This window comes from Rhea americana, unplaced genomic scaffold (genome assembly GCF_003343005.1).
Source record: "Rhea americana isolate MKP2758 unplaced genomic scaffold, rheAme1 scaffold_0, whole genome shotgun sequence".
NCBI classification, from domain to species: Eukaryota; Metazoa; Chordata; class Aves; order Rheiformes; family Rheidae; genus Rhea; species Rhea americana.
The window spans coordinates 17,279,884-17,297,680 of NW_028185037.1; the positions used below are offsets into that span (position 1 = coordinate 17,279,884).

General features: G+C 43.0%; 1 protein-coding gene across 1 annotated transcript in view; it reads right to left on the minus strand.

Annotated features, from left to right (window-relative positions):
- The window catches only part of ST3GAL1 (ST3 beta-galactoside alpha-2,3-sialyltransferase 1), a 73,327-nt gene extending 72,091 nt beyond the window's left edge, over positions 1–1,236 (minus strand). Inside the window, exon 1 of the mRNA XM_085320352.1 lies at positions 1,013–1,236. The gene's annotated coding sequence lies outside the window, so the exon portion shown is untranslated. The remainder of the gene's footprint in view (positions 1–1,012) is intronic.
- Between the last annotated feature and the right edge of the window lie 16,561 nt (positions 1,237–17,797).

Sequence of the window (17,797 nt, forward strand, 5' to 3'; positions counted from 1 at the left end):
AGGAAAATACAGATGAATTTTTCCCTGAACTTCCCATCTCTTTTCCATATCCAAGTTTAATTTCCTTTTCAAAGAGAGTTTTCAGAGTTTATGAAAATTGACCCAGAAGACTACAAGGGCTTTGTCACCCTTCCAGTCTCTCTCAGAGATCCATAATTAGGGAGTTTTTTTTCCCCTTAACATGTGTGGCCAGCAGGCAAATATATAATTCAGTCTCACAATCATATGAATGAGTTATTTCAGCCTACTGGGTATACACAAATCCAACCATTTCTTTACAAAGAGTTGAAAGATCCTGTGCGGCCAGAACAAGTAAATACACATCGAGGCTTTTTTTTTTTTCCCCCCGCTCATTCGTTTTGATCCACGCCGAGACCACAGCCAGGCACGGCCCAGACTGGAGATGCACGTTTGCTGTAGAAATAAGTGCATCAAGCGCAGTTAAAGACGCTGCTAGCACCCGAACTGCTAAGCGGCGGTTCGTACTTCATTGGAAAGCAATTCTAAGGCAGATTGCCGGCTTTTTGCCCTAAGGGAGTAACKCTGCCCGAGGGGGTGGGAAAAACGCACGAGTAAAGAGCCGGGGCGCTCCTGGGCGCCGGGGGGCTCCAGCCGCGCTTCCCCTGCGCGGCCGCGCAAGGCGCTGAGAGCCCGCGGGGGGCGCCCGGCGACCGCTGCTGCCCCCCAACACACACACACACACTCCATCCCCGTGTGCACGGCGCTGTACAGCACCCCTCCCCGAGGTGCGGGCCCCTCTCCCGTCCCGCACTGAAATCCCGGCCGATGGGGCAGAGCATCCCCCTTTCCAGGGCGCGCGGGGAGGAAGAAACGCAGCCGGCGGTGARCGCAGCTGCTCGCTCCGCCAGCGCTTAGCGGGGGCGGGTGAAGGGGAATAAAAAACTTAACAGCCGAGCTGCCTGCCGCGGCTTCGCGGCAGGTAAAGCGGCGCGGAGAAAGTTGCCCTCGCGGGGAACGAGGAGGAGGAGGAAGGCGGCGCGGCGGTACTCACGGCGGGGCGCGGGGGTCCGGGGGGGCGCGGAGCCCCATGGCTCGGGCACGGTGCGGCGGCGGCGCCTCCGGAGCGGCGGTGGCGGCTGCTGCCGGCAGCCGCGGAGCCTTCCTGGGTGCCCCGTCCCTCCCCTTCCCTCCCGGCCGGGCTTCCTGCGGCCCTAATATAGCGCGCCCCCGGCCACGTGGACGACGGCGGGGGCCCGCGGCCCCTCCTCGGAGCCGGGCAGGGCGGTGCCGGGGCCGCCCCCGCGGAGCTGCGCGCCCGCCCGGCCCTGCGTCCTCCCGCCCCGTCCATCGGCGGGAGCTGCCCCCGCCGGGACCCCGCGGCGAAACGCTCTGCGCGTAACAGCGGAGCTGCGCAGCCTCCCCCCCCCATCCCATCCCATCCCATCCCATCCCATCGCATCGCATCCCCGCCCCGGCAAAAACTGGTGTATCTTAAATTGCGCTATAGGGACGATAGGGTGATCACAGCAGGGAAAAGTGAACACACACACACAAATAAAAACAATAATAAAAAAATCACGGCTTTTCAGCAAAGAAAACGTATTTTGGGTCATTGTTAGTAAAAAAAGCAAGTAGTAAATAATATCTCCTTCCAGTCCGGCATCAGGTGTTTTTAAGATGATTATAAAATACTGTGGAATTAAAAAGAATACAGTGTCATTTAAAAAACCCCAGACAGGTACCTTCAACTGATAAAGTGGCTGCTAAAACTATTTAACAAYATAATGCTGTCTTTTTTTCACTTTTTTTCTTTTCTTTCTTTTTCTTTTTCCTAGCATTGACATGTGAAGATTGGAGCCAAGATGAGAAATGGGGAGGTTATACCACCTGCAAACCAGGAAATGATCTAACTGGTCCCGTTTCCAGTTTCCCATCGTAGCCAGTGTACAGTGAACACACACCATACACATCAAGAGGGGAAACATGCTCCTGAATCCTTGAAAAACATGCTCCTTAAGTCTGGACAGCTTGCACATAACTGACTTTGCAAAGGAGACGAGTTTATAGGTTATTAATCCACGTGCTGAAGCTGCTGGTATTGTTTCATTGCATCCAGTACAACATACCTCCAGTGGAAACTGTAACACACTGCATAGGAACAGTAAGTCATCAGCCATCAGAGCCTGTTTCCATAGAGTTATATTAGTAAAAGCCTAAGTGTGAATTTAAGCTGGTGTTAATCTGTGCAATGTATAGATRTTTGGATTCTGCTATAAGTACTTGTGGCACATAGGGCTTTTTGCTTTGAAGCATGAGCCCATGAAAAACTTGAAGGACCTCCCTCCGGCAGCAAATCTGGTCCCTGGATACTACAGACAGAGCAATRTAGTGTTATCTTCTTCATAGACAGTTTGAAAGAGATGTCTTCTAAACCAAGGAGGGAGAAAGAAAGGAGTGTATCTATACAAGGATTTGTCAGGTATAAAGGTCTCTGTGGAAAAGAGTTTATTGGACAGATCTTTACTGCTTTTTCTCAGAAGAATCAGCTACAGGCTGCTTTGTTGGWCATGGAGTATGACCCTAACTAATGCAACTCAGGACTGATCCTCTGTGACAATTTTTGTGATCTTTTGGACTCATTACTCTCACACCTTTRGGAAAATTAGTTGAATTTGTTTCTCCATTTGCTTCCTATTGATTGTGGGTGAGTGAGTCTGTTGATGAAGGAGACACTGGGGAATGACTCACCAGCAAGAAGGGTTTGGTTGCATATCTGGCACAGCTGCAGTCCTGTCTTAGCTCATCTTCTGGGGGGAGAAYAGGCCATGCTGGATCTGATATCCTTAGGAAATGATGCTTTTGAGGGATGGAGGGAATAAGAAGGTGATGAGATCTGTGAAGCATAGCCACAGTGTCTGAGGAAAGGAAGAGTGTGGGCACTYTGTAATTCTCTGCCTGTTGTACCACATCAAGTCTCTCTATGAATCTACAGAATCTACAGGCAAAATAAGCAAATCTTTTCCTATAATGTAGTGTCTGAAATTTTATCAACTTGTCTTCGGGTCATATCAAGGAGCAACTTGCAGCTAGGAGTGTCCTAATAAGCGTCTATCAAGAAGACAGAAGAAAGGGAGCAGGGAGTAATGCAAAGTTATTTTTGGCATTATCAACCTTAGCACCCCACAACATTTCTCCAAGAGCCAAAGGGGTGACATGATGCACCATCCCTGAGTGACTAACTCAGCYTCGTTTACCTGTTGGAAGGGGGTACATGGAAGAGAGCTTTCTAGTGGCTGATACAGGTCAGAAAAACTCATTTCTGTACAGCAAGGCAGTGGAGGCGAGTGCTCCCTCCGGGACTGCCTCGGAGATGCCTGACTCAGTGACAGAGGTAACAGGTAGGACATGGAGAAGTGCCTTGGTTCCCTTTGAGGACTAACAGGGCAGAAGGAGGGCTGAGCTGGCCACAGGGAACATGACTAAATGCTCCTCCGGAAGAACTGAGTGCAGGCCCTATTTCTCTCATATCAGTTTTACACTCAGGTGACTCCTCTGGATGTTCTTAACTTCATTAATGCACCCCGAYGGATGTGAAGGTAGGAAGTGCTCCCTGATATCGTCATCATCATTAATTCAGGATACAACCTGGAGGATTGGATCGTGTCCCCTTTACACTGTGGCATTTCCTTAATAGGTGCCATTTAGATGTTTTGGGGAAAGAATCCAGGATTTGTTTCACAGACAGCATTTCCCCAGCAGCTCAGTGAGTATGAAATAGATTAAACTAATTTAGATCTTAATTGTCGTTGTCTGTGGAGAAACTATTTATTCTGAACTCTAGGCCAGGGTTTTCAGCCMCTGGTGGTAGGGATGGCAATGCCGACACCAAAGGAGCTATATCAGTTTTCACCAAGTGGGGATACAGCCCTTTATTCATATTTTAAAATTCAGAAACTGTGTCCAGGTAAAGCATTTTTCTCTATAAATTTAAATAGCCRCTATTTTATTTTATAGCTTTCCCCTCAGTGACAGGATTGTTCCTCAGCAGYCAATGCTTAAAGGCCCTTCAAGGCTGAAGGAATTAAAAAATGAATAACTTAAAGCTGGTCTGTGATGCAGAATTTTTAACATATGTTTTACAGGCCATGTAGAACACTCTTTTTTTGTCTTGTCAGTACATATTTCACAAACGTGTGCTGCTGGAACCCGAACACTTTATTTTTTTTTATTTTTTTTAATTTAAGACTCAGATTTGTGCCCTCCTCTGCACTGACACTGTGAAGCGCTGGAGTCTACGAGCCATAACCGAGGAATCATTATTGCTGGCACCGATCAGAGGAGAGGAGAGGAGAGATGGAGCAATTACTCTGCCCCCTTACGCATGCTGGTGAACCAGGTGCGGGCAGCACCGTGGCCGTCTCCCTTCAGAAACCCACATCCCAAGGCRGACACAAAAGAGCTGTGGCTTGTTTAATCCCGATCCGCCTGGTGATGGCCCGCGGCAGGAGCTATGGGGTGCAGGTGGCATAAGACCCTGGCTGACTGGAGTATTTTTTGCCAAGCTCCTGTTAACTCCCTAAACAATGTAATATGATGAATACTCGTTCAGTCACTCCTGGCAGTTTTAAAAGGCAATGCTAATTGCTGGTAAATAATTCACATTTTATGGATTTATTTATTTACTTATTTATTTTGTCCATTTCTAACTCCTTGCAACAGCAAGAGGAGGAGGCACCTACTTTGTGGACACTGAAAATCAGCCCTATTTTTGGCTTTACGGTCTGCTTTTCACACTRTTTCTTATGTTGCCTGGATTGTCCAGCTCTTCATTTATATTTTTATAGTTATTCCAGCATTGCAATTAGAAAGAAATTATCTTGATTATTTTAAAAGCTCTCCGAGGCCAAAAAACAATCTGAAGTATTTCAGCAAGATATAAGGTTAGCTCCCACATTGGGAGCATGCAAATTGAGGCTTTTATTTGTTCTCTCCTCATTTGCTCCCTTTTCAGTAGGTAATCTGCCATCTTTGAGACAAGTCGATTGCCATTGTGTGGAGGCCAAGAAAGAAGTTAAAATAGACCGTCAGCATTTGGTGTGCGTGCAGTTGCCAAGAAGCTATTTCTTCTTGCCTAGGGAAATAGTCACTGAGAAATGACTGGCTTGCTCTGAAAGATTTAGGAGGAAGCTAAGGGTTTTCAGTAGGGGGGAAAGAAGAGGGGATATGGTGGAGTACATGCCCAGTAATGTGCCCTTTCACCAGCTCCTCTGTTTCCTCCAAGGGAGCCCATCCTCTACATGGAAATGCCGTTGCACAGTTGCTGTCACAGCTGATCTAGCACCAGGGATTGGTAACCCTGCCACAAAAGTAGCAATCATATTCTCAGGCCAACACCAAACTCTTTGCAGGCATAACCCTTTACAAGGTTATTACAAGGCTGTTTTCTGGATAGTTTATATATATATATGTATGTATGTATGTATGTATGTATATTCTCAGCTAATAGCATGTGTTTATTACCTGCTGCAGAAACAGAGACCTGTTGACTGGCCCAGCTAGCTGAGATTAAGGAGGTCTGACAAATCTTTGAAACCTTGAGCCAAGGAATACCAACAATAATCAAATTCCAAGTAACTTCCCTACTGGGAGAGACAGTGCCTTATCTCCACTGCTTGTTATATTTGGAGAAGAGGCACTACCCTCGTTATATGTGAATTGCTACAGCAGTCCAATGAACATATCGTAGAAACAGGAATTTGGACTTCAGAATAATTCAGATCTGGCTGATGGTGATTTACTTTGGCATAGTGGATAGGCTGATAGAGCTTGGTCAGCATGGTCTTCTTGGCTTTGGTTTCTGTGGGAAATACTTAGCAGATAGCACACGGCAGTTTTTCCGTTATATCTCGGTACATAGTCTGCCCGAYGGCAGGTTGTTCCCCTTGATCCAAAGCCTGCCGAAAGCAACTGAAACGAGCTCAAAGATTGACGTGGACTTTTAGGGTTGGTCTGTAGGCTCCACACTTTGCTGAACTGGGTTAGCAAAACCTTAAAAACAAGGCAAAAAGAAACCAAAGAAGCATCAAGGTGCACACAACATACCTGCGTGGCTGCTCTCAGGAGCGGAACAAGGTTGGTGGGTGCCGGCGCACGGCCGGTGCTCTTGGTGCCTGCATGCGGGACCACATCCAGGAGCTTCAGCATTGGACTAGGATTTCATTTCGGGCAAAATCGTAACAACTGCACATTTTCACCTTCTTGGATTCATTAGGGCTGTATATAGCAGTACTTAGTCYGCTGCAGGTGAAGGTTGTCATACGGCACAGCCCGCTCTCCGTAAACATCCGAGAACGACAGCCAGGAAACCTTCTGTATCATGGCGCATAAAAACAGACAGTAAACATCAAAAGCGTGATTTGCAGAAAGATTCAACAACTCTGGAGCTCAAACCAAGCCCTCAGAAAACTCACATAAAAAGAATCAGATCTGTGAAATATTGCTTTGCTTTTATACTCTTAGATAAACAAAATCTTCACTATAAGGACAATATAAAGCTTGAGAGGAATAAACACGAGAGAAGAATCAAACACTAGGAGGATATTAAAATAGATAAAACAGTGGCACGTCTGTCAAGATAGGGGAAGTAAAATTTGTGTTGAAACATTCATCGGCAATCAATAATTTACTATACAACAAACAAACCGCATAAACACATAAAAATAGGATGAGAATAAGCAAGTATATGGCAAAGAGGGACAGACRTACACTTCTGAGTGTTTTATACACACGTAACATGAGTAATCTTCTGAACATAAATGACCCTTTTTGGCAGTTTAGGCATCAGCTGCAGAATGTCRCAGCAGTAAAATCTGCCTGATTTACATTTGTGCACCTTGATCCTGCAGTGCCTTGAGTGCCATCAGTTCCCAGCCTTTTCAGATGAAAATCCTCAGCAAAGCCTTACAAACGTATGGGTTAATGGTGATCGTGCAAAGTTTCTACCGTCATTTCATTTTATTTCRTTTCAGCTGTCCTCCAGGATAGTCAGGAATAAACCTGAAGGAGAGATTAGACTCCAGCTCAGAAGATAAGCRCTGTTGATTAGGTTGAAGTGTCTATTAGGCTTGCTTTTGAGATGCCAGCCCACAAGAAGAATGGCAAGCAAAGCCTGTTAAAAAAACATTTTGACAAGAATGCATTTTTTCTGTGGCTCTAACAAAACAAATACAGTAACACAGAAGAACCTTTTCCAAGTCGGGCTTATGTGCTCCTCTGATCAGCACCAGCTAACCATTTCATCTCTTCTGACTGTCACATAAGCACACAAGCCGTGCCTCCGTGCTGTTTGAGAGGGAAATGTTTTTCCTCAGAGGACATCGCACACGCACCCAGGGCTGTACACGCTGTATTAAGTTAAACACACTAACAAAACAAAACACTAATTGCATGCGGAAGTCATCCCTGGGGAAAATGATGAGAAGAAAAATGAGCCACACCTGATGGATATTGGCCGCTTTGCTTAATTTACTACTGAATGGTATTCATGTTCAATGATGGGAGAATGTAATAAGGTGCCTAGGGGAGAAAAGAGTCCTTCTTGCTATGTACTGAGGGGAAAACATTCAATATTAACATTGCACAGTCCCTTTGGGCATGTGTGACTAGTGTGGGCAGAATCTCTGCAGGGAGGGACGGTGAGCTGGAGCTCTGCTGCTTAGCTACCAGTTTAGAACAGGACATGAAGCTGAGTATTTGAGATGCTACTAAGGGAAAAAAAATCTGTCTAGAAATTGTAATGTTCTGGAAAACTTAAACTTCCTAGATCTAGACAACAAAATATTTAAGTCCCGTTGCCTCTGTCTCTAGCCTCTAGCAGAATTCTTCATTGAAGAATAAAAAATCAACAGTAAAGCTATTGTAGATCTGTTATTAACAAATTGACCATCAGATAAAAGCTTGTCATCAAAGAAGGCTTTGGAGTAATGGGTTGTGACTTGCTTCCGCTTAAGTTATATAGCAAGATAAACAACAGAAGACTGTAACTACAGTTCCGCAATCTCAGAAGTGCAAACTTGGGAAAACTAAGAAATTACTTTAATAACAACAGCTGGATGAAAGAGTTCAAAGAGATGAAGATGGTCTTTCTGTAAACCACATGGGTGCTGAACTCAGCATGTAGCYTAAGAAGTAGGAAATAAGCAATTTAGAAAACCATAGGAGAGTTAATCTAAACTTAATACAGTGTGATGTCTCAGAACAAATTCAGAYGGAAAAAATCATTTAAGATATGAAGATAAATACAAAATTAATTTKTAAGTTTATCTGAGACAAGAAGTGATTCTTTAGGAAAAATTAATGTGGTACGTTGCATTTGCCTAGTCTTCAATGAAGCATGTGAAATGATGCTACTTGGGAAAACCGATAGTTATGTTGGAAGCTAAAGGTGGAAYGAGAAAGAAAAGGTGGGCCAAAGTCCATGTGTGCTGAGCATGGAGTACTAGAAAGTATAGACCTCTGTACTCAAAGTTATTGATATTCTGATGAAAAGAGGATTCAAAATATTTCCTCATCAAGATATGGGGAAGAAAACCTGTGCTGCAGTATAAGCTGACATTCTAGATTCACTGCTGGTAATAAGAGAAACTTGTGGCTCAAAATAAGCTCTAAGAATAAGTTTGGAGAGGTTATTTTGAAGGAATGAGGGAGGAAGATGCTGTTTAGAAGTAGAAGAAYGAAGCTGGGGGGAGCCCTGAGCCGGATATGCCTGACTATATTATGCAGGTATAAGGATATCTCATCCAAGTCAAGCCAAAGGGGAAGCTCACCGTTCAGGATGAGGAATTAGCAGGAGTTACCTGGACTGGGTGGTTGCTTTATGGTTAGAAAGCAGACAGCAGATTTGAGGGAGTTATTAAGGCACACTTTAGGCCAAGCTAGGTGGGGTGGCACTAATAAAACATCTGACTTGATAGAGGAGCTCTTCATTTGCTTCCAGTTGAGGAGGAAGATGTTGGTATACAAGATGGCTTTAAACTGCCAGCTGAAGGAAGCAACAAAACAGGCAAATGAGATCYGTGCAGCCTAGCAAAATGAAAGCTGAGAGGAGATCCAATTGCTGTGGATTAACGCTTCAGGAAGAAAACGTCAAGGGAGGGAGGAATTTACAGCACCTAGCAGAGAAATGGGTATAAGCTGCAGGTGAGTACATTCAGGCTGGTATGATGTTATGCTGCTAACCATCAGACAAAAGGATGCAGAAAAGCCTTTCAGGGAGAAGGGAGAACAAACTCTCTGGTGTTTAGATATGCGGTTTGATACATTCACGAGAAGATTTTATGATCCTGTTTCCTGCAAGGGAACACAACTGGAGTTGATGAGTCAGACTTATATTTCCTTATATTAGGAAAAGTGGTTTGATGTTGCATACGCTCAAAGATACACATCATTAACGGAGGGCATCAGTTATATTGAGCTGAAAGAAATAAAGAAATGAAGGCATTAAAGAGCTTGGCAGAGATCGTGCTGACCCTAGCAGAGTCGGCAGTCGAGGCCCCTTTCCTAACCTCTTGGATGAGCAATGGACTTTGCCTGCTCTGCCTGGTTGGCTCCTGTGAGAGCRCTGAGGTTGTTACGAGCCAGAAGAACACTGCAGATATAGGGAGTTATTTGTCATGGGAAGTGCCATTTAGATCTAGTATTATTAATATGTTCCCACAATCAGTCACATATTCTACAGCATTAAAGTTTCCCGCAGATAAAATGTTCCACAGTGCAATTTCTAAAGAAGATTTGTTTCTGAGCAAGGAGGAAGAAATTCTTTTAAAAAAGAAGCTAGCTTGTACAGCACAATCATGTTTTCACAGCGTAACATGAGTTACTACTCAGTTTCCCCCGTYGTTAATTTGTGTTAGATGGTGTGTGGGGAAAGTATTTCTTGGTTTTATTGTATTTTTCCTTCTTGCCATTGTAGTTTGAGGAGTCAAAATAGTTTCCAAACAAGATATGGGGAGTGTGTATGTGGGGGAACTGCTGTAGTACAAGCCAACATTTCAGTTTCACTACTGATAATTGGAAAAAGATGTGATTCAAAGTAATTCATGCGAGGCTGCAGTATCTTTGAAATTGCCCCCGTCTCCTGCCATTTCCCTAGGGGGACATTTTTCCCCAACAGAGGATTTTCCCACACCATGTGCCTGAGCACTGAAACTTGATCTATCAATAACTTCAGACACCAGAGCTATATCTTCAGCTGGCATACATTTTTTTTTTTCCTTTAGCACCTTCCATAGATCTATGATGATCTGCATCRGTTGAGGATCTATCTTATCTTTTATTTTGTAGGATGTGTAGTATGTCTTCCCTTTCTTCTACCCTTTCCACCACGAAAATGTCCATCCAAGCATTAACCCTGTGTAAAGTATGTATCATAGGAATGTGGATCATAGGCGAGAAGCTGAAAATAAACAGCTATCTCAGAAATAAAATCCTAAGCTTTTACTTTCCCTTTTTCTCTGCTGTATCTTCAAGGCTCTTCTCACTGACACGGTCTGTCTCTCTTTACTTCAGAAAGACACCTATCCTACCACATATAAAATTCTATTTCTCTATTGTTCCACTTCCCTCCTTTGTGCTATATTAAAACCAATTTGTGCTGGATGACATCTGTGTCATTTCCAGTGCGACAGTGCTGACAGTGTGACAGCAGCCCCCACCATGGATCGAGGACCTATCCATCATGAACACAGAACATTTCCTTTWGTCCAAGGCAAACTAGCAAAGCAAGAATTGATTTGGGTGAACACACCAGGGCACAGCACAGCACATACATCACCTCCCAGCTGCCCCATGGCGCATTAGCTCTGCTCCTCAGAGGAGTCAGAAGAGTTGATTGACACCATTTACTTGAGTCAGTGGGAGATTTTCTAGCAAATTCTCTAGGGTCTGAATAGAAGTGAAATTGCAGAACTCTGAGCAAATACTTTCCTTTATCTCGGAAACCGGATGGTTATGAAACTGGATGGTTATTGGTACCATGTAAAAGGACTGAACACATTTAATCCCTGTAATCCACATTTGTCATTTAAAGGAGATGCAGGTTGGAAGAACAGTTGCTTCATGAGGCAGCAGCTCAGAAGACTGGGTCCTTTGTGCTTGCACAGTTGTTCTCAGCTGTGCAGACCAAATCCTTATGGCAATCCCCATCCCTACATAAGATACAGTTGCGGTCAAAAATCATTACCTCTTTTTTCTAGTAAGCGAAAGAACTCACTGTATTTTCACGTTTATTTTCCAGCAGAATGAAAGAGAGTGTGGACTTTTCTGTATGCAAGTTTTAAAATAAATTTAAGACAAGGATCAGCCACATGCTCTGAACAAGTCATCTGAACTGATTTCTGAAGCAACACAGTCCACAGAGGTTTATCTTATTAAGTGAACCAAGGAGCATTGGTCTAAACAGCTATTTCAGAAAGACATCAGAGATTCAGATGAAGAATCCACATTTTCTCTTGCTACTATTTTGGAATAGCTTGTCTCACTCATTGGAAAAAAAATCATTTTGTATTTTACTTACATGTATCTGGCTTCAGCTGCCACCTGTTAATTCACATTTCTCTGCACTAGATAACAAAGTCCATTGGTAAGAGGACTCTCTTAATTTGAAGGTCCTCTACACTATAATCAAGTTAGCACTTTGATCTGTGTCTCATGAATTAACTAGACTGAGCCTTCTCTACCGCACAAATGGGATGTATCTGACCAGAGAKGTAGACTTCTACCCAACAGATGTCTACACAGCTCTAGTCACTATAATGTCCCTTTATAGTCAGCACAAAGAAATGAGCCTTCCAGGGCACTGTTCATCTCATCCTAAAGCGTATGTTTAAAACAGAACAGACGAATCTCTCTCTCTCTGAGTTCCTGTTTCTCCCTAGTAACAATCAGGGAAGCCTGTGATGACTACCTCTTATGGCAATGCCTGCATTACAGACCTCTCTATTTAGACAAGATGGATCTAACTCTCCAGCTAAGTCATTTTTCTGGCTTTGAATCATTTCTTTGGCTCTCCCTTCTGTGCCAACTTCTTGCACCAATGAAACTTTGCAGTATCTCCAACAGATGCATGATGTCCAATGTATGGGAATGTCTCTCTGTAAGCACTGGTAGCACACGCCAGGACAGTTCACTGAAAATTAAGTTAGGGAAATATTGCTGTATTTCAACATGCATATTGTCCACAGTCTGTATTTTCTATTGATTGTGTCTTCTTAATGAGAGACATAYGGCACTAATGAGAAAACTCCTTAATATTTATGGTCCTCCTGGAAAAAGACCAGATTATATAACTATCATACTTGGTATTTTTGCTCCATATCTGCTTTCCATTTTCCTGATGTTAGCATCCCCCACAGCATCACAGATTTCAGCTCTTTCCCCTCAACTTGTTTTTTTAGCATTAGCCATTCAGCTGTATCTAATCATACCAGGTTCAGCCACTAGCCCAGCCAGACAGCTGCCAGATGTTTTACTTTTAAATAAATACTTACATCTGTCAAGTTATAAAGCAGAGAACAATGAATACATTCTTGACGGCTTTTTGTCTCTTCCACTTGAAGAAGACAGGATAAGATTTACACAGACTCTGCAAACAAAAGACAAAGGATTTACGTAACTGAGCAGGTTCCCTTTTGTTGTAAATACAGTGTGTCTAAACRTCGGTGTTAACCATCGCTTCATAGTGGTTTCTTAGGTCTGAAGGAGAGACTCATTATGAAAAATTCCTCCTCTTAACCAATACCTCATTCCAATTTAATTATAGCTGGATGTAATGTTCTTGTATAATAAATATTATTGTTAATATATTTTTATACATTACATACTYACTCGGGTAGTATGTGGGGCTGGAGAAGAAGTTCTGCATACTGCTGGAAGAAATGAGATGGGGTGTTCCCTTTAGAGCCTCCTATTTATTTTGGGGTTCTCCTACCATAAATTGACAAGAGCAGCTCAAGCGTGCCTTATCCCTGTCTCTTCTTCTCTGTCTTACCCAATCTTCCTCTCTCCCCACCTTCCTCACTCCATCACAATTTCTAGCTCTGATTTCAGATACTGTCAGAAAAATGGGCAGCCGTGCTGAACAAGTGTTGTCATTTACTCTTAATTATAGCCATGTCCACATAGATGTCAAGGCCATGTTAGGGAACCAAATTTTAGCCTAGACTTGCTGGGCTGTTTCTTGCCAATCTCATTTTTATCAACAAACTGGTCCAACACAGATAATGAAGGCAGGTTGTAATGACTGATTATAATGCTACCTTCTCACATGCTCATGCTTTCTGTTGGGGAAAGCCAGAACGGATCGTGTTAGAGCAGAGATTCTTTACAAAGAATAGGCTCTTCTTGTTAAAATCTGCTATTGCAGTCAGCRAGCTGAGCCAGTTCAGCTAAGACCACAAAACCTCCACCACAGATCTCCCACATTGCTTTAAAAGTGATTTATATCCATTAAGTGTTAGCCAGCAGGAGATCAGCTTCAGTTAAATCAATATAATGTGGGCTTCAATTGATGTGAGAAGGTCCACATRACAGGTTGTGCTGGTTTATATAATCAAATTTAAAGCATTTAGTTTCTAAAGTACTTTTAGTTACAAACTGGCATATAAGCAATTCTAGAGCTTCAGATAGAACAAAGCTTTTAGTGGTGGTTCACTGCAAAAGTATTAAGGCAAAAGTGAAAATCTTGCGGGATGAATGCTGAAGTGTTAGAGGCATGGARTGATTCAGTAAGAATTCAAACCATTTCTGGTATTTTTGCAACTAATATTCAGCTAATATAATTCTGCTTTAAAAAATATAAAAAGTACAATGTTCATTTCTCCCATTTCTCTACTTATTATTTATATTAAAAGATTTTTACAGTCATCTGTTTGCAACATCACACAATGTTCACAACAATCCTGTGACAACTGAAATAATGTTTGCTAAAGGATTAGGGGAGTTTGTGGGAAGAATCACTGCTTCATGAGGGAACAATCAAATCCTCACTGCAGACATCTTTGTTCTTTAATCTTAATTTCTTCGTGCCAGTACCTTGATTTGTTTCTCAAATTTAACAGAGAAGGGTACAAAGACACTAAAARTCTAAAATTACTATGCAACCATATGGAAATATTAAGTTTGGGAAGTCTAAGCACTTAAACCARCTGTTCAGGGTATTTTCCCCTTAATGTGCTTACATAAATCACATTAGTTTTTATGAGAGTTATTTTTCAAATTTATAGGCTTTTTCAGATGGAGCTTCATCTCCCAAGGTAGCAWATGCAGAGGAGGTTGAGGGTGTTTCTGCAGATTAAGGACTATGAAGTTCAAATTCTATTTCTGACCTTGGATTTGTGGGTGTCGTCGGATAACCAATTAAGACCAAAMTTTTGGAAAAAAGTTTCTACATTTTAATGCTCAACTTTAGAAGATTGAATTTTTGCTTATGAAAATCCAACATTCATACTGCTGGTGTAATAGGCAAATATTTATATGCTTTTTTGAAGTGGTATGTGTTATGTGGTGTCTGTAACAAAAGCTGAGAGAAAAAAAATCACTGCTACCACTCGAGCAAGTACAATGCATCAGAAGTGCTATCTATCTTGTGCTTCTAATTAGCATTTCACTGAAATCCCCAGTTCCTGGAAATAAGTGATTTTGGGGAAATCTCATAATTTAGACGAAAATGTGTATTTCTAGCTTTGATGAGTATGGAGAACACATACTGACTGCACCCCGGAGGTTCAGAAAGCAGAAGGCAAATCAAAWTTGTCCAATATTTACTGTAGCATTGAATGGAGAGATGTTTTACCATTGATTTTGTGATGACCTAGTTCATGTGTTTGAATTTGACATTACTGCAAAAATCAGAGAGAATCTCTGGAATTCATTAGCCCACATTAAACCCAAGAGGAAAACTGCACRCAACAGAGCTTCCTACTTACCCCACCTCCTCAGGGAGGGTTTGATTCCCAGCCCTCACCCCCTCTCTGTGATCCATTCGAGCAGGCTGGTAGCCGTGTGCAGAGCTGCTGAAAGCTCGCGTGGGCCTGGCAGTGCTCTGTACTTGCAGACTTCAGCACGTGGAGGGTCCAAGCAGAGACCTCAGCTGTTCAGCTTGCAGTCAAGAAGGAGAGACAATGTCACATGAAGAGCAGGGCTCTACGCAGTGCACAGATCCTGCCAGCCAAACCAGATTGTGCCTCAGATCTCTWGTAGTCACCCTAACGCACGCTTTTTGCCCCACTCCTGATAGAGGTACGGGTGTAGATTTTGGAGACAGAGCTTGCACTGTGGTTGATATGCGCAGCTCCCAGCTCACTGTACCCAGTGAGGGCCAGTGTCTGGAAATGGAAGCTAAACGTATTTCTAACACAAGGTGCAAGTTTTTAATAGAGAGGCTAATTAGTAAGTAGGACAAATTAGGGAGACAAACTGATAGACAGACTTATCTTTGGGACAAAAAGTGGGTCCTAACTTCATTACTCAATGGTTAAAACTCTCTGGCCGTTAGTTCTGGCATCTCATTTCTCCTCGGTAAGGCCTGGAAACTCTTCAGAAAAAGAAGAGTTCAAACGTTCACCAAAAGGTGAAAGTATTCACTGAGAAGCTTTCATTCCACRTTTGATCCAAACAGTGACTCATACAATCAGCAACCTGCAGCCAAGATAGGGGCCATTAACTGCCACCTCTTAGCAAGGCTGAACCACGAAGAACATGCTCCCTTGCTCACGTGCACTGGAGTATCTGTGAGTTTAAATCATCCTCCTGAAGGTGAATTGACTCCTTAGAGCTAGGGTTCATTACTCTTGAAGTATTTCTATATGACCTGCTCTGTTCTCTTTATCTCTCTGCTAAGAGACAGCAGCTAAGACCATCAATTCTGACTAAGTTCGAGGCCCACCATCTTCCATCCAAGACGGAGGCCAGGCTGATTTTGTGCCAGGTGCAACCTAGTCCTAATTCGGACACTCAAKCGATGAGTCAGGTCAAAGTCATGCTTTGCTAGGCCAAAGAAAAGCCCACATTGTAACATCCACCTCCTGATGTCAGTGGGACATTACCTATCACGTGACAGCTTTATACAAGGCTTAGAGTTCTTCTGTGTCATGTGAAAGAAGCTTTTGTGCTCTGTCAGGAGTTTTGGGCTTGATATGGGAAACATCAGTGCAACACTGGCTTACATTATGCAGGAGGTCAGCAAAGATGACAACCATGACTCCTTCTAGCCTTGCTGCCACTTGGATGGAAAAATGGACATTCTTTTTATGTTCTTTTTGTCCTACATAATGCCAGTATAGTGGAATACTTATCTCTAATTAAGTTTTCACTGACTCAGAGCTCTTCAAACCCTCATGGTTTCTCAAGCATCACAGCCTCCTCAATCTTGAGAAAGCTTATGATTGCTTGGATCYGGCTTTTAACTATATTGCTTGTTAGCTGTAGGCTGGTTCCTGCATCTTAAAAAAGTCTTTCTTTTTAAACCCAAACTTTCATAGCTATGAATTATGTTGAATAACCAAGCCCTTACTTCAGTTTGTCTCTGACATGGGTAGCGTTGGATTGTTACAGCAGAGCATGAAGACAAGAGCAGATTTGTTTCCAGATTAAATGACTGATGACAGCTGTGCTGAGAAATGGAGTCTCCAATGAACTTTTCAAAATAATTACCTCTTAATTCTGTAATTCATACGCTGTTCCCATCTTCTCTCATCCATTTCTCAGTTTCTTTTGTTTCTACTGGTGGGAGAAGGCTGTGCTCACTGAGACAGCAGCAGATTTACAGCACAAAATAACAGCAACTAGATTCCTTCAGCTTAAGAGGCATTAAAATAAATTCTTTTGTTAAAGCAAAAATAAAATTGAGAAGGATAAAAAGAAAGCCTGTATGAGAGAGCATAGCATGTTAACAAGTTGGGTCTGTTCCTTCTTGCGCAATGGAAAATTTTACAGGAGGCGGTTCACTTGAAAATGCATAGGTGTGGTGGATACCGAAGTTCAAATGCATCAGTGCCTCTCCCAGTAGACCTGCTGTTGAATGGTCACTGAACCTTCTCAGACTGWGGTGGGGTTTGTTGGACACTGAATTGGGTGGCCCGTCCTTCAACTAAGACTAAAAGGAAGTGTGGTATGAAAAACACAGAACAAGAATKCAGAATATGAGCCAAGCAGATAACCGCGGTGTCTGCTTATGAGAAAATTGTATCAAGGGACATAACCAATCGTGTTAGTCGCTGGAGCGTATACCTATCACTGTATACCCAATCACCGCGCTGTGTATGTCGCGTGGACAACTCGTGCTTACTGTATCRATATATATATTTTGCCTTCTGATATGAATAAACGTCTTCTGATCGGAACCTGTCAGGAGTCTGTGCAATCAATCCCTTCATCATACCKCTTAGAAAGAAACCGCAAATTTAGTACCCCTTGCAGTTGTCTTGATGGTGTTTAGAGAATCTGACGTGTTAAAGCCTTTCCCACTCCTGCCACTTTCCCATCCCTGTCCTATCTCCAGGAATCACCTTTGAAGCAGCTCGAGCTGTGTTCATGCCATTTCCTCCCCATAACTGTGAGCATCCTCACTGCAGCTTACAACCCCTCCTCCTCATCTGATGGCAGGGAGCACCTGAGGCACTTCAGTTTTGTAGGGAATTTGAAGAACATCCAAAGATATAAACCTCCATAGATAAAGTCCTCAGAGACATCTCAATAGCTCAGCAGTAGTTTTCAAAGGTACCGAATTCCTAAAAATGAAGAAAGTGGGATCTAGAAAATGCCCAACTACACAGTCATCCCA